Consider the following 25736-nt stretch of genomic DNA (forward strand, 5'->3'; position numbering starts at 1 on the left):
ATGTCCTCCTGTCTTCGATTGAATAAAGGCACCCTCGTGAGTGAATGTGAAACGGGAATGTGAACTTGATGAAAAAAAGAAAAAAGAAGAAAAAAAGAAAAAAGAATTTAAAAAAGAAAAAGAAAAAATACACCAAAAATAACTTAATGATATCCTTGAGCTGCATATAAGCAAGGTACTGCCAGCAGATTGAGAGAGATGTTCCTTCCCCTCAGTTCAGCGTTGTTGAGACCACACATCGATCATCGTGTCCTGATCTGAGTTCTCTGTTACAAGAATCATACCTAACGTAATCCAACAGAGGGCTCAGAAGATGATAAAGGGACTGCAACATCTCTCCTATAAGGAAAGGCTGAGAGAGCTAGGACTGTTAATCCTGGAGAAGATTCAGGGGAGATCTTATCCATGTGCAAATATGCTGAATGGAGGATGCAGAGAATGGAGGTGATCTGCTCAGTGGTGCCATTGCCAGGACAAGAGACAGTGGCTACAGCCTCGGAGAGAGAAGGTTCCATGTAAACAATAAGTGTTTGAGTGCTGAGGAGATAAAAGCATGTGCTCTTGAAATGAAGAAGGCTCAAACAGCAGACTTGAGGGTGCTTTTCCAGTTTTCTGGTTTGTGAAGACCCATTTATTTTCTTCTTGGAGTTGAAACACAGACTGAAGCCAGCAGAGTGCATGAGATCCAGCAAGAGGAAACACAGATGAAGGCAAATAAAGCTGAATTCCTCAGGTGATCAATTCTGCCTGCCAGAAAGCACAGTCACCAGCCTGGACTGTGGCCCGGTGCCTTTGCAGTGCAGCCCAGCCCAAACACAGCCCGAGTGCCCGAACAGCGGCACCTCCAAGCAGGACCAAGTCAGTGTCACTGAGGAGAAGCCGAGCGTCTTGGAGGGGGACTTGGAGTCAGGCTGCAATTCAAATGAAAGCCTTCTGAGTGACAGCAGAGACAGAGAGAAAGAGGTCATCATTGTTCAGCCAGTCCTTTCTCCTAGTTCTGCTGAAGGGGCTGACGTGAGCCTGCAAGAAACCACAGCCACCAGCCTGGACTGTGGCCCGGTTGAAAGCAGTTGAAAGAGGAGTTAATGAAGGCCCCAGCATTAGGACAATGGGGCAGAAGAGAACTGCACTGGTATCCCACACGGTCTCTACAGTGCTGGAGGTGAAAGGGGGACATTGGCTTTCCCCTCAGAGATTTTTGAAGTATCAGGCCATTCTAGTGGAGCAAGATGATGGAGAAATAACAGTAACAAATATTGTAAATCCAGCTGCTTTTCTTAGTGCAATTACAGGAGAACCTGTGTCTCACGACTGTTTAGAGACTATGGAAGCAGTCTATTCCAGTCACAGAGACTTGAAAGAAGAACCACTGGAGGATGCGGAAGGCACCTGATACACAGATGGGAGCAGCTTTGTTCGACATGGGAAGATAAAGATATGGACTGATTCAAAATATGCCTTTAGTGCTGTTCATGCACCCATATCAGCAATATGGAAAGAAAGAGGACTGTTGTCAAGCCAAGGGAAAGGTCTTAAACACGCTGAAGAAATAGTCAGACTCCTGGAGGCAGTCCAACAGCTGGAGAAGGTTGCTAAAATGCACTGTTGATGCCAGCAAAGGGGAGACAGTGCTGAAGGAATGGGAAATGTGCTGGCTGACAGAGAAGCAAAGCGAGCGGCAGAGGGTGAGGTGGGTGGAGGTTTCCTTGATTCCAGATGGTAACATGCAGGTGGATGGTGAGCCAAAGCACTCAAAAGAGTATTGGAACTCGATAAATAATTATCAGGAAGGGCAGGTAAAAGAGGAAGGATGGACCTTTCCAGCACAAGGGAAAAGAATTATTCCAGCAGCCATATGATGGGCTGTGGTGACTGAACACAGGAACACTCACTGGGGAGCAGAAGCATTATATAAATATCTTGTTCAACGAGTGGTCACCCGAAATTGGTATACTGCCATTAGGCAAGTGACCCAGCAATGTGAAGTTTGTTTACCAAATAATCCTAACACAGGCCACAAAGTTCAGTTAGGGCAAACAGGGAGAGAAATTATCCAGGACAATAATGGCAGGTAGATTTCTCAGAGCTCCCAAGAAAAGGGGGGTACAAATACATGTTAGTTTTAGCAGATACCTTTTCAGGATGGCCTGAGGCATACCCGTGCCGGACTAACCAGGCCAGGGAAGTAACAAAAGTTTTGTGACAAGAAATAATTCCAAGGTTCTGGGTGCCAGGAACAATCTCTTCAGATTGAGGCCCCCATTTTATTGCTAAAGTGGTTCAACAAGTCAGTACTTTATTGGGAATCAATTGGCAGTTGCATACACCTTACAGGCCACAGTCAAGTGGCCAAGTGGAAAAGAGGAGCCATTTATCTAAGCTGCAAATACTAAAAGTTGGCCAAGAGGCTGGGATTCCATGGTTGCAAGCACTGCCTCTGGCACTTCTGAGAATTCCAACTAAACCACTAAACCCCAACCAAGGAAGGATGAAGCCCATATGAAATTCTCTATGGGCGACCTGTGCGGTGCCTTTGCAGTGCAGCCCAGCCCAAACACAGCCCAAGTGCCCCAACAGCAGCACCTCCAAGCAGGACCAAGTCAGTGTCACTGAGGAGAAGCCGAGCCCTTGGATGGGAACCTGGAGTCAGGCCTGCAGTCCCAGGCACCAGGCAGCAACACGAGCTCTGAGCCGCTCTCTCCTCAACAACAGAGGATGAATCCCATCTTTCCCCGTACCTCTCCCGTCCTCCTTTCTTCGATTTAATAAAGGCACTCTGGTGCTCAATCAACGCCTTGACTGTGTTCCAAGTCTTCATTCACAGGGACCATGATGAATGCAAGAAACAGCAAGGCAGCTCAGCTTGCAATGCTCTGACTGTGGGGTGCGTGCGGCAGAGCTCTGGGTGTGTTCCCATTTTGCCTGGCTTTGTGATGCCTGCAGCGAGAGCTCTGTTACCATTTTTTAGGGGAGCAAACAGTCTCTAGCATCCTGGATGCTGCTCATGAAAACCCCAGGCTTCCTGGCTGTGGCTTTGTGATGCTTTTCAGGGCCTTTTGATGCTCTTCGCTGCCTTGGCTGCTCCCTCACACCTCTGTCCTCCTGCCGTGTCCATTCCCAGCTCCCACCTACGAGCTGTCCCTGCCATCATCACGCTGCGGAAGAAGGAGCTCACCCTGACCAACATCAGGCAGTGCTGCCTGCCCTCTCTCACTCTCTAGACCAAGTGTAACTACACTGTCGTGCAGACAAATGCTTTCTGTCACATCCTCCATCCCCAAAGCCATTTACCAGTAGGTGGCTGTTGCAGAAGAAGAATCAAGCAGCAGAACCTTTTGCTCAGCTACAGCACACAAATGCTACAAAAGCAGAAAAAAAACACAAGCTCTGGGTCTGTTTGTCTTGCACAGGCATGCACGGACTCTGTTTGATGGTACCCCCATCCTTGATTTCCTTCCCTGCTTCTTGTCTGATGGCACTGCTGAGCCAGGAACAAGCTGCCCAGCGTGGCAGAGCGTGGTGCAGAGCTGTGCTGGGACCTCCTCCCCTTCCTCTGCTGCAGCTTGGCGTGCAACCTCACCCACTTCTCTGACAGACCTGCTGATCCCACGCGTGCCATCGGGATGCTCTGGCACGGGATGTGCCTCCAACCCAAAGCTCCTTCCCACCTCCCAAGGGAAAGCAAAGCAACCCGAGCATCGCCAACAAACATGCCCAGCAGACAGCAGGGAATGCAAACAGCTTCTGGCTGCTCCCCTGCACTCCCGTCCTAAGTAAGAGACCTCACGAGGACTGGCTGGGAAATCAGTGCATGACACGTGAGTGTGCACAGGATTGTGCAAAGCAGTGGGGTTCCACGAGTTGTGTGTGTGTGTGTGAGTGTGTGTGGATTTGTGCATGGATGGTGTTGCACGCATTTGTTTTCGTGAGTGTCCAAAGCAGTGGGGTTGCTCAGGTGTGTGTAGGTCAGTGGGTATGTGTGCAAGGATGAGCATGCACATGTATGTGCGTGCACAGGGGTGTGCAAAGGGTTGGATTTGCACAAGGACATTGTGGTACTGACTTGCAGAATCAAACTCTATAATCCAGAGACTGGTTATAAAGCAGGTATGTTTATTCCAGCGTTGCGCAGCGCCGGGTGCAAGGGGGATAGCTCCTCCAAACTTGCACACAGTAAGGAGAAAAGTGTGTTACAGATATAGGTCAAGCTAATACATGATCAATAGTCTCCTCCCCAGTTTGATTACATATTCATTACATTCCCTATGGCCCCATTCCCTCTGACCCCATTCCCTCTGACCCCATTCCCCGCGACCCTTGTCTTTGTTTTGGGGTGAAATTCTTCTTCTGTTTCCTTCTTGGTGTTATCTGCCATTATCGTTCTCCCATGTCAGCATCATCTTGCCCGGGGGTATCTAATCCTTCTTCTTGTCAGAGGTCTCCGGACAGTTCCTTCTTATCTTTGCTGCCCTCTTTTCTGGTTTTGTTTTGAGTAAGTGTCTGTAATTCCCCCTTTCTCTGTCCTCCCTTAACATAAACTATCTATCTGTAACTACCCTTTGCCTTAGTGAGGCCCCCTTTCCCTTTTCTGTAGCAAAGTGTTCCCCTTTCAGCTACTATGGAGTCCTTTTTCACTATTCAGTTCCCCCCTTTCTTTAATCTAGCAGGGCTTCCACCTGCGTGATTATTTTATTCTATCTTGACATGTCCTGAAATAAGTCCCGCTCTCTACCTTTTACCTTAGCTCATGCCTCTCCTATACCTCATATATTCCCTTCTGGTATCCTGGCACAGACACAAAGAGCATCTTATAACAACACAAGCAAAACACATAAAGAGTAGCAAGGTGATGCAGGCTAAGAAAAGCTGTTTCAGTCATCCCAAATGTGGCAACTAGCAAGTTTATCCCATAGTCCAGAGAAAACTGTTCCCCAATCAGTGTTATCCCTGCCTACCCCATGTTGCAATTCAACTTTGGATAAACAGGATGCCTCCTCTTGGATTGTCCATCAGGCATCTGCAGCAGCATCCTGAACTGTTTCTAAGGTGACAGAAATTTTCCTACAGCGATACCCCCCTTTTCTTGGGAGCTGTGTGAAATCAATTTGCCATGGTTGCCCTGGAAGGCCCCTTCCCGTGAGGCCCACTTGTGCCCTGTTCCTGGTCCTGGGATTGTACTTTGTAGTGTTGGTTTGCCCAATATTGATCTTCCCTTCTAACCAATTCCCATAGAACACAAAAGGGCATAACATTGTGTCCATCTGGGTTTGCACCCATCTGTCAGCTTGCTCTCTTCCCTCCTAAATCGTTAATTAGACTCCCGTTCTCCTTAGAATATCTTACAGGTTTTGACTTGGGTTCAGAGGTTTAAAGTGTACCATCTGGAATTGAAGCCTTCTTCAACTGCCTGTTCTGCCATCTGATCTATCACCTTATTTTCTGTCTCCTGTGCAGTGTTACATTTCTGATGTCCTTTACCACCTCTAGTAGCCATTGGTAGATTTACATCGCGCTGTTTTCCTTGTGTGTGCGCAATCCTTGCTCCTGTCAGATGGTACTATGAGCGTGTGGCACCCCAAACACATATTTAGCATCTGTCCATAGAATTAAGGCTCTGGTCAAGGCAGTTATTTCAGCCTTCCGAGGGGAAGTCCCCACAGCTGGTGGTTGTGCTTCTATGACCTGGTCAGTAGCAGTTACTGCATGTCCTGCCTTACAGTCTCCTTGTCTCATCAAACTGCAGCTGTTGGTTAACCAGGTGTATTCTGCATCCTCGGAGGGTTCATCCTTCAGGTCCGACCGAGCAGCTGGAATGTGCAGCTTCAGTTGTTTCAAAGCAGTCGTGCAATCCGGGAGTTCCGCTAAGGAAAGATACTGGGTTGACAGTATTAGTTACGGTTATTTCTACATCGCCCTGCTCTACCAGGATGGCTTGGTGTTTCGATAATCTTTTTTGGTGAGAACGAATGTCCCGCTTTTGCCTCCAATACAGTAAACACTGTATGAGGTAATAAAATGAGTGTCCTTTGGCCCAGTGTAGATCTATGGGCTTCCTGAACATTGAGCACCAGTGCACCCTGGCTATCCCTTACTCACTCGATGCTGTTTGAAGTTTACCATCAGTCCGTAGCTGTGTATCTGTGGTTGGCACCCTCCTGTCATTACTGGGAAAGTATGGACTTCCTTGGCAGTTTGCAGCTCAGGGGTTTAGTAGATGGCTTCTTTCCTGGCAGTCCTTAAGGTTCAAAGTCCAGCTGTAATCTCCTATTCCAAGTATGTCACTTGCTGCTGAGTTAGTTGTGCTTTCTGTAAACCAAGACACTCGGCAAACTCTCAGTCTGTTGTACACAGTTCTTTTATTGCTGTGGCATCCACGTGCTCCAGTAAAGTTCCACCCTAGGATGGAGGATCCCAGGTCTCAGGTTCACGAGTTGACCAGTTCTCAAAAATCATTCAGCTGTTCCCACAACTCTGGGTAACGCTGTCCAGGTTAACTCTTCTTAGCCCTCTCTTAGGGCTTTGCTATTCAAAGGCAAATAACCTTAGGCTTTCTTTGGCCAAACCAGGCAGAAGAGACATCCCTCAAATCCAGAAGGTAAACATTCATTCCTTAGTTTTTTTTTAAGGTAAAAATTCATTCCTTAATTTGGTTGATAAAGTGCATGGATTTTCCATTACTGAGTGTATCCATTCAATGAGCCCATTACTTGCCCTCACGTCTTCTACCAAACTAAAGCACTTGGTATCCAAAAATTTAGCGAATTTGCAAAATTGGAGTTTTGCACTTGGATTCCCATTCAATTAGGAATTCAGACTCTTACATTTGTGTGTGTGTGGATTTGTGCACGGATGGCGTTGCACACGTTTGTGTTCATGGGTGTCCAAAGCAGTGGGGTTGCTCAGGTGTGTGCAGGTCAGTGGGTATGTGTGCAAGGACGAGCATGCACATACATGTGTGTGCACAGGGGTGTGCAGAGTGTCGGAGCTGCACAAGGGCATTGTGGTACTGCTGTGTGCATGCACTTTGGGAGTGAAAGGAAGGGGTTACACATGTGTCTGTGTGTGTGCACACAGGGCTGCACTACGGGATGTGGACGTGTGAGTGCGTGTGAGCACACAGATAGTGTGTACACGCAGTGGCAAAAATGTGTGCTTGCACAGGGGTGTGCTGAGGAGATGGGTTGCACACAGGTGCACACACAGGGATGTTTTCTGGCAGTTGTTGGCACATACGCGTTCGCAGGGATGATTTGCACACGTCTGTGAATGCAAATGAGGACACACGATGCGGCGCGTGCACGTGGGTGTGCAAAAGGGGCAGAGTGGCGCACGTGTGTGTGTGTGCATGTGGATAGGAGGAAGGCTGGGGTGCAGGTTGACCTCTGCCGTGGTGAGTGGGGGCTCACGGTGTTGCTCAGTGGTAGATTTGTTCACCTTGAGTGCTATCATGAAACTCGCTCAACACTGAAGGCCTTGCAGAAGTCTGGCTGAGTGATGTCAGTTGCTTTTCCTTTCCCCACTGATGCTGTCACTCTGCTGTAGAAGGCCACCAAAGTGAGCAGGCTGCATGTCTGTGTTTCCGCTGTTTCTCCATTTCCTTCTTGTTGGTCCCTGGAACCAGCAGGTTCAGCCGTGCTGCTTTCCTGCCTCCTCTGCTGGATTTCATGTGGTCGGGATGGAGCTCTGAGAAAGTTTTTCTGAGCAAGTGACCATCTCTTTTCCATTCCTTTGCCCCTCAGAACAGTTTTCCAGTGGCTCTTGTCCAGTAATTCTTTGAACAGCCTGCAGCTGACTCTGCTGAAGCTCAGGGTGCTGACTTTGCTTTTTGCCAGGCTCGCGTTCCTTGAGATGAGGAACTCCAGGAGGGCATGGTCACTACAGCCCTGACCACCTCCAGTCTTAAGCCCTGCTGTGCACCGTGTCCAGTAATGCTTCCCTTCTGCTTGGTGTGCTCAATGCTTGGGCCACAAAGTTCTTCTCAGTGCACTCCAGCAGTCTCTGAGATAGCTGGCAGCCAGCCATGCTGATTTCCCAGCCTGACTGGAATCCCCCATCAAGTTGAGTCAGTGAGCGCGGTGCTGCTGGTAGCTGCAGTAAGCAGGGCCCGTCAACAGGCTCCCTGGGCCAGGCGGCCTGGAGCAGACCCTCAGCTGCAGAAGCCCATGATTGGTTCAGTCCCTAATTTGACCCGCAGGTTCTCAACGTGTTCATGGCTGTTCTTAGTCCTTTGCAGTCAGCTTCTTCATATAGAGGGCAAATCCCTTGCCCTCCCGAATTCCATAGTAACAATCACGTCTGCTTTGTGTCAGGATTTTGCTTTATTTGTTTATTTATATATTTATTTATTTTCCTTTCCCATTTTCTACGTAGGAAAATTAATTTCTGAGCCAGGAGAAGAAGAAGCGCAACAGGCAACAATCTTCCTTGCACTGTGCAGTTTGCATGAGTAGCCAAGTGCTCCTCAGGTCATGTGTGTTGCAGAGCTGACCTTGGTGGCAGGGGCTGTGTCTTCATTTTCTACCTGTCCCGTGGGAGCATAAGAAGACTATTCAGAGCAGGAGGTGCACAGCAAGATGAACAGCATGAGAAGGTAAGGCTGAGAACCAAGGACGCAGCTTTTGTGTCACTCACCCACCTGTGGCAGAGGTCAGGATTTCTGCAGGTATGGGAAATCACCCCATCACTTAGTGCCTTACAAGGAGCTGAGAAGCTTTTCTTGCTCAAGTCCTGCTTCCCAGCTTAACCACCTCCAGGGAAGTAGATGTCACTTTTCTGGTGTCCTTAATTCGGTGTCCACATTTTCCCAAAAGCAAAAGAATTTGGAGGTAACTACCTGCAGTGAAGTGAGCGATTTCTGTGCCTGTTTCTGATGGTGGCAATGACTTTGGAGGTCACACTTAATTGACGGTGCCTGTTTCCATTCTGACAAAGGCTGTTGTTGCAGCTGACTTCCCGAGGCTGCCATACGTGGTGATGATGCAGCCTTGGGCTTCTGAGTTTGCATGAATCCCACCTTTCCTTTCTCTGTGTCTTGCAGGTCAGCTGGTGCTGGAAGCGGACGGTATCTCAGTAGGAATGAAGGTGAGCGCAGGAGCAGCTGCCGAGGGGAGGACGGAAGCCCATGCTAGTGAGCTCTGAAGCAACTACGGGTACGGTACCGGAGGAGGCAGCAGTGATGCTGGAGGGCACGTGGTGAGTGGACTGGGTGGCTCAAATGCGTGCGTGTGCTGAGGAGTTGGGTTGCACACGGGTGCACACAAAGGGATGTTTGTGGTAGGTGTAGGCACGTACGTGTTCCCAGGGAAGGTCTGCACACGTCTGTGAATGCAAAGGGGTGTACAAGATGCAGTGCGTGCATGGGGGTGTGCAAAGCAGGCAGGGTGGCGCACGGGTGTGCGTGTGCACATGGATAGGGGAAGGCTGGGGTTACAGGTTGACCTCTGCTGAGGTGAGTGGGGGCTCACGGTGTTGCTCAGTGGTAGATTTGTTCACACTGAGTGCTACCAGGAAACTCGCACACCCTTTTTGTTTTGGCTGTGCCAGTGCTGTGATCCCTTGCTGCTGGGATGGGGTGTTGGAAGGCTGGTGTGCGTGCCGAGCTCCCATCTCTCTTGCAGGAATCAAGTGTAGAGCAAAAGGGATGTTTGGGCCGGGTGACCACAAGAAGGCTGGCTGTTTGGGATGGTGGCAGCTGATGGAAACAGGTATTCCGTTCAGCTTTTAACAGAAGTCAGGGGTCCTGCAGCAAGAAGGACTAGGTTCTCGATTGGCTTCAAATGTGCACACCGAGTTCGTCTGTCCTGCGCCGTGCCATCTCTGCTTCTTTTTGATGAAAGCGTTTTTATGACCATGTGTTGGGCCTGTTTGCTTGTAGAAGGAGGAATGTTAGGTGCAGTTCTCCCCGAGAACTTCTGCTAGGATTTCTGTGTAATTTGAATCCTGAGTGTTATCGCAGTGAGGTGAAGGAGGGCCCCGGAAACAGATTTGGTGCTTTTGAAGCACTGTGTGATGAGCAAGTGGGAGGTAACACGTGCTGGCAGATGTGGAAACCACTTTGGGATGGAGGTGTGGAGGAAAGGAAGGGTGATGACGGAGCTGATGGCAAAGAGCTTCCTGGGGCGGCTTGGTGCTTGCTTGGGGATGGATCTGATCAACTTCTTGTGTGCAGGTGTCCAGCTGGGTTTTGGGGAGCTGTCTGCATCCCAGGTTTTGTTTGGTACGACTGGGAGCTGGGCCAGGCCAGGGCAAATCCAGTCTGCTTTGCTCTCATTCTTAGTGCTTGTTTTTGCTCAGGAGGGCAGGTGGCAATCCTCATGGACCAAGGCCCGCGGGTGCGGTTTGTGGAGAAAGAGATCCTGCAGGCCTTGTGTGACACCCATGGAGCTGCAGCGAGGCTGCATCGGTGTAAAACACGAGAAATCCACAGAGATCTGAAGGTGGGTTGTGGGCTCGAGTTATGCCAGAGGCGATGTGCGTGCTCCGTTACGTGTGCGTTGTCCGCCTACTGTGTGGCGGGTGGGCTTGGAAAGCTGGTACCGTGTTTCTGTTGTCGGGGGAAGCAGATATAAACTCTTCTCTCTATTGAAAGATTTAACAAAAGAGCCTCTGCTTGCTTGTTAGCATATGAATCATAGAAGCATAGAATCACCAGGGTTGGAGAAGACCTAAAAGATCATCCAGTCCAACCGTTCTCCTATTAGCAATAGCTCCCACTAAACCATGTCCCTCAACACAACATCCAGTTGTTCCTTGAACACCCCCAGGGTCGGTGACTCCACCACCTCCCTGGGCAGTCCATTCCAGAGCCTGGCCACTCTTTCTGAGAAGTCCTATTTCCTAATGTCCAGCCTGAATCTCCTCTGCCGCAGCTTGAAACCATTCCCTCTAGTTCTGTCAATAATAACACGAGAGAAGAGGCCGTCCCCCAGCTCACTACAACCTCCCTTCAGGAAGTTATATTGAGCAAGAAGGTCTCCCCTGAGCCATCTCTTCTCCAGGCTGAACATTCCCAGCTCCCGCAGCCTCTCGTCATATGGCCCCATTGTGCTCCAGACCCCTCACCAGCTTTGTTGCCCTTCTTTGAACATGTTCCAAAGCCTCAGTGTCTTTCTTGCAGTGAGGGGTCCAAAACTGGAAACAGAACTTGAGTTGCAGCTGCACCAGTGCTGAGTACAGGGGGCTCGTGCTGGCAGCACTGTTCCTGGTGCAAAATGTATGTAAGTGTCACATGTGTGACATCCTTTCTGATAGAGTTCTGTGACGGGAGTCCAATGGATTTGAGACCTGACTTGAAGCCTGTGGGCATCACCCAGGAGCTGGGGTGAGAGGTTTAGGCCTAGGAACAGGAACCTCTTTGGTCGTTATTAACTCCCACATTTTTTGGTCAGGAATCTATGTGTGTGTGTTGTTTTGTTTTTTTCCTCATATAAAGAACAGACTCATTGTGCAGCTTGTCAATGAATTCATTCACGCCTGCTGATTGGTGCTGTTCTCTACAGGGAGCTGCATTGGAAATGGACACTGTGGTCCACTGTCTGGCCCCCTCCCGTGTGCTCAGATCAGCCAAGTTGTCAAGGCCTGGCTCTTGATTGGTGAGTTGCACCAAGGTCAGAGAGTTGGATTTTCTGGGCTTTGAGACACGTCTTCCAGTTGCACGTTGTGTTATTTCTGATGTGCTGACCTGTTGAGCTCCAGCCCCAAATGAGGATTCAAGTCCTACAACAGCAGGAATGGTTTAGATTGCAATAGGAATGCAGAAGGCTGGAGCCAGCAGGAGCAGGGAATCCATCATCCCCCTGTAGTCGGCACTGGTGAGTCCACACCTTGAGTTCTGTGTTCTGATCTGGGCCCCTCACTGCAATGAAATGCTGAGATGTGTCCAGAGGAGACCATTGAAGCTGTGAGGTGTCTAGAGCACAATCTTATGGGGAGCTTCTTCTGGAACTGGGATTACTTAGTCTGGAAGAGAGGAGGCTCAGGGAGGACCTTCTCATCCTGTACAATTACCTGAAGAGAGGTTATGTGGGGGTGAGGGCTGTCCTGCTCTTCTCCCATGTAACTAGTGACAGGAGTGGAAGGAACAACCTCAGGTTGTATGAGGGGAGATTCAGCTTGGATGTTAAGAAAACCATCTCCAAATGGATGCTCAGACGCTGGAGGCATCTGCTGGCTGAGCGCTTTGTTGGGTGAGCATCACACTGCTGGAAAGCACGCAGCTGTTGTCTCTGTGAACAGCCCCATCCGTGGGGACTGGTGGCTTTTTCATGTTACCCTCGTGTTTCAAGTCCTACATCCAGTTACTCGTGCTGTTTGAAAGCACCATCTTAGAGGCAGCCTTGATTTCTCCAGCTGCGAGCTTTGTGCCACGGGAGCTCCCCTGCTTCTCCCTGGGATGGGCGAAGGAATGGAAGGCCCAGCAGAAGTCTGGGTAGGTGATATCACTTGCTGTTCCTTTCCCCACCCGTGCCAGGAGAAGCAGGGAATGGGACTGGGGGACATCCCAGTGGTGGGATCCTGCCTCAGCAGAACTGAATGGCTGTTCTGATCCACGTATTTGAACCTGAGTGGATCTGACACTAACGACAGAAGTGAGGGGCCTGTGGGAAAAAAATGCATGTGCCACAATTTGTGGTGCAAGGTGTTGTAGGAGGTGCTGCTAACAGTGCCCAGAAGGCTTCCTTTTTGACGGGGAGAGGATTAACTCGGTTATTTTAATGAATCTATTTCCTTTCTGTTCATCTTTCATACTACCTCTCATAAAACTGTCTGTGGATTCTCAAGTAGTATTTCTTGCTAAAGAGAATAGGCGTGCAGCCTGCGCTTTCGTCTGCGCAAAGGATCTTCTAATCATCTCTGTCTGTGTTTCTTTTAGACACTTAGGTGGAGCAGAGTGGAACACAGACTTGGGTGCATCTCCATTCAGGAGCAGGGACACGTAATGCTCATCTTAGGTGTCTGGCTGACAACAAGAGCAGAGAGGTAAGTTTCACAGGGTCGCGTGCCCATTTAATTTTATTTTTCATTCATGATGCATAGAGGCGTTACCCAGACAAAGTGAGCATTTGTCAGCTGGACTTTCTAGAAATGACCTGGGCAGTGAAATGGCTTTGAAGCATCCCAAAGAGCCCTGCAAAAGAATGCTGAGAGTTAACCAGGCACCCTCCTTTGGAAACCTCCGGTGTCTGCCAGCTCTTCAGCTGTGCCCAAACACCTCCCATTGCGCTGCCACACCAGGACATAATTCCAACCCCACAGTGAGTTCTGCAATGTTGTGGTGCCGTGTTGGAATCAGATGTGACCCCGTGGTCTTGCCTCCCCCCCTTGTGGGGGGTCATGGTGGACCAGGCTGGTGGCCGTTGGTGATGTCATAAGCGGCTGGAATGAGGGGAGGAGCGGTGCGTTCTGTGTTCCTTTGTGGGCGAGTAGGAGTTCGGAGTGGTTGGTTTTCTTGTTGTTCTTGTGCGTTTAGTGCCTTTGTTTGAGTACCATCGTGCGCAGCATCCTGTAGGTAAGCTGAGCCAGCGTGGGATGGACGGGTGGGCAGCGAGGTGTTGAGAAGTGCTGGCTGTCAGCGCTCAAAGCACCATATTGCTTACTCTTGACCGTCAGACATAATCTTCCCCTGGTACACACATTCCAAAGGGGGTGTCCATAAAGGTGGCACCTGTCCCATGCTTCTTCCGTTGTCTTCTTTGCTCAATTATGGAAGCAGAGTAAGGTTGCTGGGTGGACAGGCATCACGTAGCCTGAGACTCAGCATGTCTTGCAGCAAGTGGATGGGACGGTTGTGCTGTGTGCGTTATGCCATGGCTGTCTTAGCCCTGCTCACTGACCTGCTCTTTCTCTCTCCTCTGCCCACCCTCCGCCCACTGCCTTGGTGCAGCTTTTGCTCTCATAAGATCTGAGCAGAGTGACCAGGAACTGCTGCAGATAGCCTGAGGTGATCTCGTTGCCAGGTACGTGCCATGTTTTGTCCCACCACGTCGTTTTACATGCCGTGGGTTTCTTCACTGCCCTCCAGCTCAGCCCTCAGAAGGATGCTGTCTAATGCCCTGCTATCGCACTGTCAGAGTGCTCTGGGTGATTGCATCTGCTGCTCTGTGCCAGAGTCCCCATCTGCTGGCAGAGGGATAGCAACTTGGTACAGCGCTGCCTAATAGGCTGTCACGTTTGAATTTACTGAAGCAAGGGGTAGTTTCTCGAACACTTGCCTATGCCGCAGAGTATGCAAGGGTAGTTCTGAAGAAGTCCCTCCATACTGTGCTGGGTGAATAGAGAAAACAGACGTGTGTTTCTTCTCTGTTCCAGCTTGTCACACCTGCTGGGATGGGCAACGCATGCAGCGAGATCAGATGTGAGCCCGAGGTGGCGGGCACGGAGGTACAGTATGAAGCTCTGGCTTGTCTTTGTTCTCTGTGTTGAGCCAGCAGAGGGAGCCGCAGATGTGCTCTCCTGCAGGAAAGAATGGGCCAAAAAGGGCCTGGCCACCTGTCTGCGCCAGTGCCATTGCTGATGAGTCTGGGTAGAGAGAGATGCATCTTGGCATGGCCTGGCACTGCACGCCAGGAAGAGAAACAACTGTGATGAGAAGTGCAGCTCCTTCTGAAGTGCTCCTGATCAGGAGGGAGCGCATTTCCTGCAGCTTTCTCTGCAGATGTGCTCCTCCCCTTGAAATCCTCCTGGTTTGTCCTCAGCTCCTGACCACGGCCTGTGCTCTGTTTTGCAGGCTGATAACATGTGGAAGCCGCAGCTGGTGCGTGCGGAGTCATCTTTCAACGTGCCAGCGATTGCGGCAGCCCATGTTATTAAGCGTTACGTCGCCCAGGGGCCGGATGAAGTCTCCCTGGAGGTAAGCAGTTACAGGCGTTCCTTGTTGTCATGCACGGGAGAGTAGTCTAGGGTGTGAACGGCTCAGGAATCTTCTCAGACACCTTCAGAATGTCTCACGAGGTGAAGCTTCGAAGGTTCGGTTCCAGCTTAGACTTGCGCTGGGTCAGGAGGAGTTCAGCCATCTCTCCAGTATGGTTGGATTGGGCATTTGAACCTTGTAATCAAGCAGATCCTGCCCAGTATGGGAGCCTGGTCTCTGAGCAACAGCAGACGGGTGTGTGAAGTGTGCAGATGTGTTCAGGAAGCCCTGCTAACTGATGCCCGTGGTTAAAGTGGAGCTCTTGCATAGCCTTTGGCAGAGAGCCAGCTGATTTTGAGACCTGTTTCCTACTGCACAGCAGTACTGTGTATGTTGTGTGACTCTTGTACCTCCAAGTTCAGTTTTAGAAGGGAAAATGCCTTGGGGCTGCATTGGTGCAATTGCTGTCTAGCTTTAGGATATTCTGTGGCGCAGAAGAAGGCAGTTATTTGAGCTGTGCTTTCCTGCCAGCTGTGCTGAAGCTGGGATTGACGTTTCAGTCTCTTGCAGGTGGGAGACTTGGTGTGCATTATTTCTATGCCACCAAAGGAGCTGAGCCCCTGGTGGAGAGGCAAGCTTGGCTTTCAGGTAGGCACACGCTTTCGACTAGAGAGCCCAACTTCAGTAGAGTCAGGAATATCAGCTTGGAGCTGCTCTGCCTGCACAGGATGGCTTCCGGATGCAAACGGTTGCCCTGTGTCACTGTCAGGGGACATTCCCTTTGGCTCTGGGCTCAGGCTAATGCCCTCCTCTCTTTTTGTTCTTGTTACAGGTTGGGTTTTTCCCTGGTGAGTGCGTGGAGCTCATCAGTGGAAAAGTTCCCGAGTCCCTCATCAATTCATTGCCAAAGCCAGGTACACATGTCACATTTGACAATGTGGGTTAGTAAAATGGGGTCAGAGCGTGGCTTTCAGGGCGTTCGTTAATGCCCGCGTTGAGCAAGCTTAGCAACAGGACTGCATTAAGGTCCATGGGAACACGCAGAGATCTGTCCCAATCCCACTGTGTTTATTGTTGGGCTTGGGGAAGTCACAGAATCCTCCTGGAATGGCTTGGGATTGGAAGGTGCCTAAAGGATCATCCTCAGGCTCCAAGGCCCCTGCCTCAGTCTGGGTGCCCAGCCTGCGCATTTAGCAGGAGTCGAGAGCAGGCTGTCCGGGGCCCCTTCTGACCTGGCCTTGGGCACGTGCAGGGACGGGAAAAATCCGTTCTTGCGTGTCCTTGTTGGGAATGTTCTTCCCGATGTTCCGTGCTCGGTCGAAGGCGTTAAGCTCAGCCTCGTCCAACTGAGCCAAGCCTGAAATGAACTGGTTTCTTTGTTTTGTTTCTTTGCAGTGCCGAAGAAACGGGGCAAGCTCAGCACCTTCCTTCGTTCGGTGGTGAAGGCTCGCCCCAGGAGATCGGAGCAGCCGGAGCCGGCGAAGGAAGGGGTGTTTGGGTGTGACCTGGGGGAGCACCTTCTCCGCTCTGGCCGTGATGGTAAGGAACAGCCCATTGCTGAGATCTCCCTCCGCTGGGCATCTAAAGATGAAAGGGAGATCATATCCAACAATTGTTTCAGTCTGAAAACGTAGGAAGCCTTCTGGCCAAAGAGAGCATCCTGCAGCCTTTTCCTAGCTCTTCTGGTCGTGAGATTGGATTCCTCCATTCCCCAGGGAGCTGTGATGGGACTTGCAGTGTCTGTGATTTTGCCAGAATTACTTTCTCCAGGCTGTTGCTAGGTGGTGGCATTTCTGGAAAGCCAAGAACACGTCTCTGTGCAGCTTCCTCACAGCTGTCTCTGCCAGCTTTCTCCTCTAAGGAGGAAGCAAGTGGTAGCCCGGCTGGGCTTACTGGGTGGGATGTGAGAAGAGCAGGGCCTGACCCAGGACTTGAGTCAGAAGCTAAGCTAACCGCTGGCTCTTGTTCTGTAGTCCCCCAGGTCCTGCAGAGCTGCGCTGAGTTCATCGAGCAGCATGGCGTGGTGCAGGGGATCTACCGCCTGTCTGGCGTGGCGTCCAGGATCCAGCGACTACGGTAAGAGTGCTGCGACTGACACAGCTGTCAGCAGGGGCACGTGCCATGCTGCGGGCGTTCAGAGGAACCCCTTCCTTTTCTTGACTGTATTTGTTGTGGCTTTGGACTTGCTTTCCTCTTTCTCAAAGCCCTCTGCTCAATCCTGTGTCCTTCTCTGCAGCCATGAATTCGAGTCGGAGCAGGTTCCCGAGCTCAGCGTCCGAGACATTCACAGCGTGAGCTCCCTGTGCAAGATGTACTTCAGGGAGCTCCCAAACCCTCTGCTGACCGAGCAGCTGTATGGCAAGTTCTCGGTAAGCTCAGGGCAATGTCTTGGAAATGACACGTACCTCTTCCCTGGGCGTCCTGGCTGATGGTTGCAGCAGTGCCCCAGCTCCGAGGTCTTCTTTCTGTTAGCCCCATGAGGCATGTCTTTGCCACCTCCTGCCTCTGGCTGATGCCACTTCTGGTGGTGCCAGGAGGTGCTTATTTAAGCTATTTGCAATGCTTGCGAGAAATCCCTTCCCTTTGCTATTCCCGCCTGTTGTCTGAATCCCTTCCTGCCTTTTTCCAGGACGCTGTTTGCTCAGCTACAGAGGAGGAGCGGCTGCTCAGAATGCAGGACACCATCCAGCAGCTGCCCGCTCCTCACTACAGGTCAGTGCTGCACTCGGTCTGCTGAGCTCAGCCCTGCTGCCTTTCAGAGGGCCATGATGCGATTCCAGGTGTTGCCTCACGCTGGCAGCATCATGCCTGTGCACGCTGAAGCGGCTGAAGGCTGCGTCGGGTCGGTTGACTGGGTCGGTTCCTTGGCATGGGGGCACGGTTGGTGCAGCCGATGGCTGCGGCTGTGCTGTGCTGGGGCTTGGTGCTGCAGCGTGGTGGCACATAGTTAAGTTTTACCTACTTCCTATTCGGGGACAGTAGCAATGACAACAACCAGCGTGAAGTGAGGTTTGTTTTGTGCACTGCAGCACGGCTTGCTTTTTGGTGCTGAACATCTGCCCCTCTTGTTTTCCAGGACGCTGGAGTACTTAATGAAACACTTGGCGTCTCTGGCTGGGAACTGCTCCGTGACCAACATGCATGCTCAGAACTTAGCGATAGTGTGGGCTCCAAACCTCTTAAGGTAAACTTCTTTTTCCGTTTCACCACGATGCTTACTTCTGCTCCTGCCCAACGCCAGGGGCACAATTTCCAGATGACAGTTTCTAGTCACTTGTTTAGCTGGGACTGCTGTGTCCCTGCTTATCCAGGAGAATTTCGTCAGTGGCATCGCTGATTGCCCACTGCGGAAGTCTCCTGAGCCCAACTTGTCAGTTTTTGGCTACAGAAATTCAGACTTGGGGAAACGATCTTGGGGAAATGACTTGTAAGATCTGCCTTTTCTTCAGATCCCCGCAGAGCCAGTCTGCCTCCACCTATGGAGAAGCTGCATGCAAGGAGCTGCAGATGCAGTCAGATGTGGTGGAGTTCCTCATCACCCACACAGACGTCCTCTTCCCCTCCACATCCACACCAGCCGTGGGAGAGGGAGCAGGTGAGCGTCTTCCTCCATTAGCTTGATGTTGATCTGACACCTTGATCCAATCCAGGCCTTCTCCAAGACCTTTGAAAATGCTCTTACTGTTGAGGAGACAGCAGGCTTCTGGGTTTAGATTAGAATATGGTGCCCTGTTCCTGGATTCTGAGAGTGTCCAAACCCATAATTTACATGGAGAAAACCGTCACTGCCATTCAGATGTTTTGAGCCCCTCTTCTTCCAGTGGCTCTGATAAGCAAGTCTGAGAGAAATGCAGAACTGGGATGTCTGTGCTGCTGCTTTCTGATCCTCCCTCTTACCTGTGGTTTCCCCTTGCAGGGCACAGTTCTCTTGCTGGGCCCAAGTCTGTGTGGGTGTCTCCTCCATCTGCAAAGCTGCTCACGCTGCAGGAGGCTCTGGCAGAGAGGAGAGGCCAGAGCAGCTCTCCTGCTGCGACACGGAGCAGCAACACTGAGGTGGAGGAAGGCCCCGCAGCTGTAATGAGGATCTTCCACACAGTCCTTGATTTTCCATCTGAAAGGTAAAGAGGACTTCCCTTTCCAGCCCCTACCATCATTAGTCGGGTGGGTTTGCCAGGAATGGGCAACTGTCGTCAAGGGCTCGGAGCAGCTCTTCCCTCACCCTGCACCACGACTGGCAGCATGCTCTGTTTTCTCTCTCCAGACCAAGAGTGCCCAGCAAGAGGAAGCAGGCACCAGCTGGCAGTTGGCGTTCCTGCTTCTGCCTGGGCAAACCATCCCCTGCAGCCGAACGCCAACTGCAGAGCAGTGCCAGGGAGCCCTCAGAAGCAGAAGTGTTGGTCCTGGCAGGTAAGGGTGCAAATGCAGCTTTCAAAACACTGCTTGTCAGCAGCACAGGTAGGATTCATGCTTTCAGTGGGCTTGTACCTCCTTCTGGCGTTCGAGCCCGTGCCTGACATCTTTGGTTCACCCCTGTCTTTCCCAAATGTGTCTCTTGTCAACACAAGAGGTGCACCTGCACGAGGATCACTGTCAAGACAGTGACACTGTTGCTAGAAGCCTATTTGCTTCTGCCCACCACCACTACATAGCCAAATGTCAAGATCCTCTTTAAAGCACGATTCATCTTGTGAACGTTTGACACTAACCGCTGTGCATCTCCTCCTTCCTAGGTGACCCGAGCCCATGTGTTCCCCGAAGACGCCGGGCATGGGACGACAGCGCATCCTGTGCTTCCATCAACGCAGAGCTGTTAGGAAGCACAGGATGCTGCATTTCAATCGACAGCCTTCCATATGGCACCATCAATGAAGATGAGAACGTCATCGTTGTTCAAGCCCTTGTTCATCCCATCCCTCCTGAAGCTGCTGACCTGAGCCTGCCAGACAGCACCGGCACCAGCCTGGATTGGGACCCAGTGCAGGGGTCCCAGGACAGCACAATCCCAGCACAACCCGAGTGCCCCGACAGCAGCACCACCATGCAGGCTCAGGTCAGCATCAGTGAGGAGAAGCCGAGCGTCTTGGGTGGGGGCGTAGAATCAGACCACCAGTCCCTGCCTCCAAGCAACAGCACGAGCTGTGAGCCACTCTCATGATGATAAGGGAGGATGAATCCCACCTTTCCTTCAGACCTCACACCCCCTCCTTTCTCCTATTGAATAAAGGCCCGCTTGTGCTCAATCAACGCCTTGACTGCATTCCGAGTCTTCATTCGCAGAGATGGGGATGAGTGCAAGAAACAGCAAGGCAGCTCAGCTTGCACTGCTCTGGTTGTGGGGTGCGTGCAGGGACACTGTAACCATACAGGGAAAGGCTTCCACTGCTTCCTAAAGCTGTAGTCCAGCCCTGCTACTGCTCTGTGGCACAAAGCCCTGAGGGGTGTTACATATTGTTAACCCAAGAGAAGTCAGCTTCATGCACTGCGTTTTGTTGTTGCTGGGTGAGAGGGGGATGCACCTTGGTGAGAAGATGAGCAGCGCTGGATCTGCCTCTAAGAAGATGTCCTAAGGAGGATGTGAACACTGCTGGCACTTCCTCGTTGCACGTGCTTGGAGGATCTTAAGTTCATGCACATTTCAGGATGTCTGTCAACAGCTACGAGGAAATTCTCAAGTCCTGGGAATTGCATTAAGCAGTTGGAACGGGTAAGTGCCATCTTTGTACAGAAACAGCACGCCTAACAGTCTGTCTCACCACTCTAGAGTTAATCTGAGAATAGATTGACAGCTCATGTCGGTTCTCTATGTCAGGTTTCATTTGTATAAACTTGAAATTGGACTTTTGAAACCAGTTGGAAAATGATGGTGCCGATTACCTCTTCCTCTAGTATTACATTAGAGAAGAATTCGCACTCAACTTTAAGCATCTGTATTTTGAACTGTGGGTGGTTTTGCAAAGGTAACACTCGGGCGGCATCTTCTTACTGGTGAAAGAGTTGCAATAAAAATCATGGACAAAGTTACTTTAGGGGTAAGCCAAAACGCATTTCAATATGATCGTATCTTCTGTTGGAGTTGTGGAGTTCTCAAGAACACGGGGGCAGGGGGATGGTACATAGGAATGCAGCCTGCTGGTCCCACTGGCTTTTGAAAGAAGCTGTAGAACTGGAAAAAGTTGAACAGAGCACCACAAATCTTGTTCCTCGCTGTTCAGAGGGCAATATTCTCTGGCTGTAAAGTGGAGGAAGTTCAACATCATGACAGCAACTTTCACAAAATGCCAATGAAAATGCTGAATGTTTTTCTGTTCAGTTTTCACAGATCTGCGTTCCAGATTTTCTATGGAGTGATGTCAGTCTTTGCTGAGTTGATGTTGAATTGTGCACTGTGCCATATGTGCTTTTTATGCTCCACAGCAGTCAGATGTGGTACCTGGTATGGCACAGTAGTTAGCGATTCCATAGCTTGCTTTTATGGTCTCTTAAGGATGACTTGCCTCGTGCTAAAACAGAAACTGATGCCACGAAGAACTGAAGTCATCCACATGTTTGCCCATTGTATCATGTAAGAGAGACACCAAAGAAATATTTACAGTCTTAGAGGTAAGAAATAGTTTCTGCCACACTTCGGTTTACTGTTTTTATCTTTAGCAGTAGACAATAATATAAAAATAAAGCTGAAATGAAATGATTCTGACAGATCTCAGTGGAGACTGGGTTCAAGATTCACTGGTTTGAAAATGAAGTAGGAAATGTGATATATTCTCTTTTTGTAGAAGCCATTAATCAGCACTCACGGTAAGAGAACTGGTTTTAATTCCTAACATATTTCAGTGTTTTGAAGTAGCATCTGCGAGGTCTGTGGGACACCAGAGCCCCCGAATGTCATCACCTTCTGAGTGATCTGTGCCACCCACAGCATGAATGCAATGCTTCAGTTACACAGTTTGAGGCCAGGGTCAGATTTCTTAGCTGGTGTGGTCTGCCACAGTGACGACCCAGGGCGTAACTGGAGCACTTGTGCATACTGCTCTGATTGAGCACGGGGAATGGGAGAGAGTCCTGTCGGTGCTGCTCCGTGCTTTCTGTGCTGCCGTTGTTACTGATCTTTCTCTGATACTTTCTAAATGCATTTTCAGATCACCTTATCTTACAGGGCATCTCTCTGATTTCACTGTTTCTAAATTGGAGAGAGAAAGTTACCCTGCTGTTGTGGTTTAACCTGGCAGGTGGCTCAGCAGCACACAGTCCTCCACTCCATTCCAGTGGACTGCAGGAGAGAACCGAAGGGGGGAAAAGTAACACAAAGTGAGATGGAATTATTTACTGAGATAGAGAAAGGGATGGTAGTTATGATGAATGCAAAAGCAATTGCTCACCACCTACCAGTCCGTGTCCAGTTAGCCTCCTGGTAGTGGAAGAGATTCACATGAAGTTCTACCCCCTTCAAAACTCTTTCCACAAGCTGTCGTATGGTATGGAACATCCCTTTGGCCGGTTTCAGTCAGCTGTCCTAATTCTGTTCCTTCTCACTTCCTTGGGCACTCAGCTGATGTTGACTTTGGCTTTGCACAACGCTGCCTGGCAGCAACTTCAAGCATCACTGCGCTGTCTACATTGCTTTTCTAGAACGAAAGCATTCATACTATCAGACACTGAAGAAAATTCAGTCCCAGCTGAAACTCAGACATCCTTCATCATCTTGTGCGTAGAATTCTTTCACTACAGGAAACGTTAGATACTTATTGCTATTTGGTACTACGTTCTGGAGCTGAGCTGGATTTTGTATCTTCCTCTGGAAGGGGAGTAAAGCATTATGCTCCTCATGGGACACAGATCTGATATGAGTGTTGGTTTCCCATTTTTGTTACACTCTTTGCTGCAGTTTGTATCTAGAGAACAGCCCTTGTGGTGTCAGTCTGTTGTGTAAACTGCTCTAGTTTCGTGCCTCAAGGAAGAGTGATCCTTTAAACAAATGGTGGCCATACAGAGGGTGTGGGGTGAGATGCATTCCTCTGGCCCCATCCAGTGGATTTTCTGTCACTGAAGACTTGAAGCACAGGTTAGGTACTGGAAGGCTTGAATCTTTCCTCACAGGTAGGTTAGAGCTTTGCATGTTTTAAGCTGCCGGTATCTCTCAGTAAAGCAAATTATTCCGGCACGAGCATTTTCCTAGGCATCTTATGAAATCCCTCTATCTAAAGAGCCTTTCCCCTCTGAAAAAGAAAGCACTGTCTATCCCTCTTAGAAGAAACTGGCTTCCAGCTGAGAGGCTGATGGATTTATAGGCTTGGACGGTAACTTGGTGTGGAGGGGACTTGTAGAGATCTGTGCCTGAACCTGCTGCTCTGGGAATCGTCAGACCAAGTTTCTCAAGAGCTTTTCCCACTCTCATCATCGCCTTCTCCCCGGGATGAGGCTGCATGTTCTCTCTGGGGAATATGTTCAGTGCTTGAAAAGCTTTTTCCTTCTATCTAGTCTGCTGTTCTGGTGTATGGCTGTTTCCTGTCACTATCCCATCGTGACCTGCTGGCCACAGCCTCAGTCAATCTTCATACGCACCCTCTCCCCCCCGTAGGCACTGAGAAGCTGCCATGAGGTTCCTCTGAACCAACATCTTTCTCCCCAGCTTCCCTTCACTGAGTGGGAGCTTCAGCCCCCTGCACAGGCTGCAGGTCATCCACAGAACCTGTGTCAGGTTGTTATCCTTCCTGGCCAAAACTAGATACAGTATTTTAGATGCGGTCCAATGAGCGTTGAAGCAGGAATGACTTGTCCTGGTCTGGTTGTGCTGCTTTTTAATGCAGCTGATAACATTGTTGTACTTCTTTTCTGTCAGAGCGCACTGCTGGCTTGCATTCAGCCTGTGCTCTATCACCACTTGTCCTCCTAGTCCCCAGGTCCTTTCCAACAGATACAAGCTGGTATTTCCCACCTGGGCTATTGGAAGATGGGTACTTGCTAGCAGTCAGTGAAGATCTCTGAGACGGCGAGAGCGAGCGTGCTTTTAGTAGACTGGGAACCACTGTCCACAGCAAGAAATAACAGGAGAGAAAATGTCTTTCCTTGGGCACTTGGGTGAAAATCATTCCTGACTGCTTTCCATCCACTGGGAAAATCTGCTGACTGATAATTAGAAGCTGATAGACTTTGGACTCTGTGCAAAGCCAAAGGGAAGAGCATCTGTTAAATAAAATGCATGTTTGACCACCATATGCAACAGGGACTTGTCCAAGCAAACACCCTAAATTCAAGCTGTTTCTGTGGCTGGCATGTACTTGCATCTTGTTTGGAATGGCCTGAACTGTGTGAGAGTGGTTAACAGATTGCTCAGAAGCACAGTTAGATTATTTTCTCCACCTAGACTCCCTATTTTCATAGTCTAAGCTGTAGATAATCTTGTAGGTACATCACCTCTCTTATGCAAGGGTATGTGGTAGGAGTATGGGGTTGGTGTGCCTCAGGAACCTTCTAAGGAACTGTAGGTAGGCTGAGATTGTGGATAGAATAAAATGACTTTTGCAGGTGACATACGGATCCTGTGATTGCATATGCTTGAACTGAATTGCTTCTTGATCTTCAAACTGATTTCCAGAAGCCTTTATTAACATGGAAGATGGGTGCTGGTAAGAAAGAATGAGAAGGCTGCCTTACTGATTCAAAGAGAATTACTTACCCTCAAATAATTTTTCCTGGCCAAAGTTGGAGCCTCTCACAGGTAATCAAGGCCAACAGGCTGTTGTTGCACAACCAACAGGCACAATCCAGATGATCAGCTGAGGAAAATAATGCATCATGCCAAGGGCACTGGATAAGTGGGCAGCTTGAGATCTGCACATTTACGTGATACTCACGGTCTTAGACAATACTTGCTTAGTGAGGTCCCATTGAATGAAAACAAAATGTAAGATGAATGAAAATATACACAGGAGAAGAAGCCTCTGAGGCTTCTGGAATGTTATTCCCAGAAGACATCAACTCTGTTAAAGCAAATGTTTCTCTCTATTCTTTGTGTTATTCCAGGGAGGCCTTGATTACCGCCTGAGCACATGCTGTGGAAGCCCAGCTTCTTCAGCACCAGAGCTAATCCCGGGCAAAGTGGATACTGGCTCAGAGGTATGTAGACCGGTGTTTGTTTTACCCTCTTTCCCTCCCCTCTCCACATTTAAACGCAGTGGAGCTCAGGTAGGCTCTCTTGGTTTCCCTTCTGAATTCTGCGAGGCTGCATTGCTTGGTAGCTCTCAGAAGCTGTCAGTGGCCACAGACTAGAAAAGTGCAATTGGTCTCAGTTCACACAGCTGGCTGGTTTGTCTCTGGCTGATCCTGAACTGTCTCAAGCGACTGCTTTGGGGCTCTACAAAACAGCAGCTTCAGAGATCTCTTTCTACTACTAAGTTTTTGAAAGAGCAATTTGCTCTGTTAATCATCCATCATTTGTCACATTTTTGCACAGTCTGTTTTGTCAGACTTGTCTTTAGCTGCCAAGTTGTATGTGAAGACTTGTTTCCATTGTAATGCATCATGTACTAAAAACTGGGAGATGAAAATGTGAAGAGTTTTTCCAGCTTTGATTTCATGTCTGAAATTTTGGAGCCCATTCCTTGCAGTTGTTCATCTGTCCAAACTGGTCAGGTTTGGAATGCCCTCATACTTCTTGAATCACTCTGCTGTTAAAGGCGGAGCAATTCCTACAAGTGCCATGGCCCCACTGTTGTTCTAATTCTGGCTTTGTTTGTTTTCCACACACTGCTTTTCAAGCCTCCTTTTTCTTTACAGTCCAAGTGAGAATTGCACTGTGAGGTGTGTGAACCTTGTTGTGCCTGTACATAAACAGAGCAGCAGCAGAGCCTTACAGGTGACTGTGCTGACAGCTCTCGTAGCCAGTAACACA

The sequence above is a fragment of the Excalfactoria chinensis genome, chromosome Z (genome assembly GCF_039878825.1).
Source record: "Excalfactoria chinensis isolate bCotChi1 chromosome Z, bCotChi1.hap2, whole genome shotgun sequence".
NCBI classification, from domain to species: Eukaryota; Metazoa; Chordata; class Aves; order Galliformes; family Phasianidae; genus Excalfactoria; species Excalfactoria chinensis.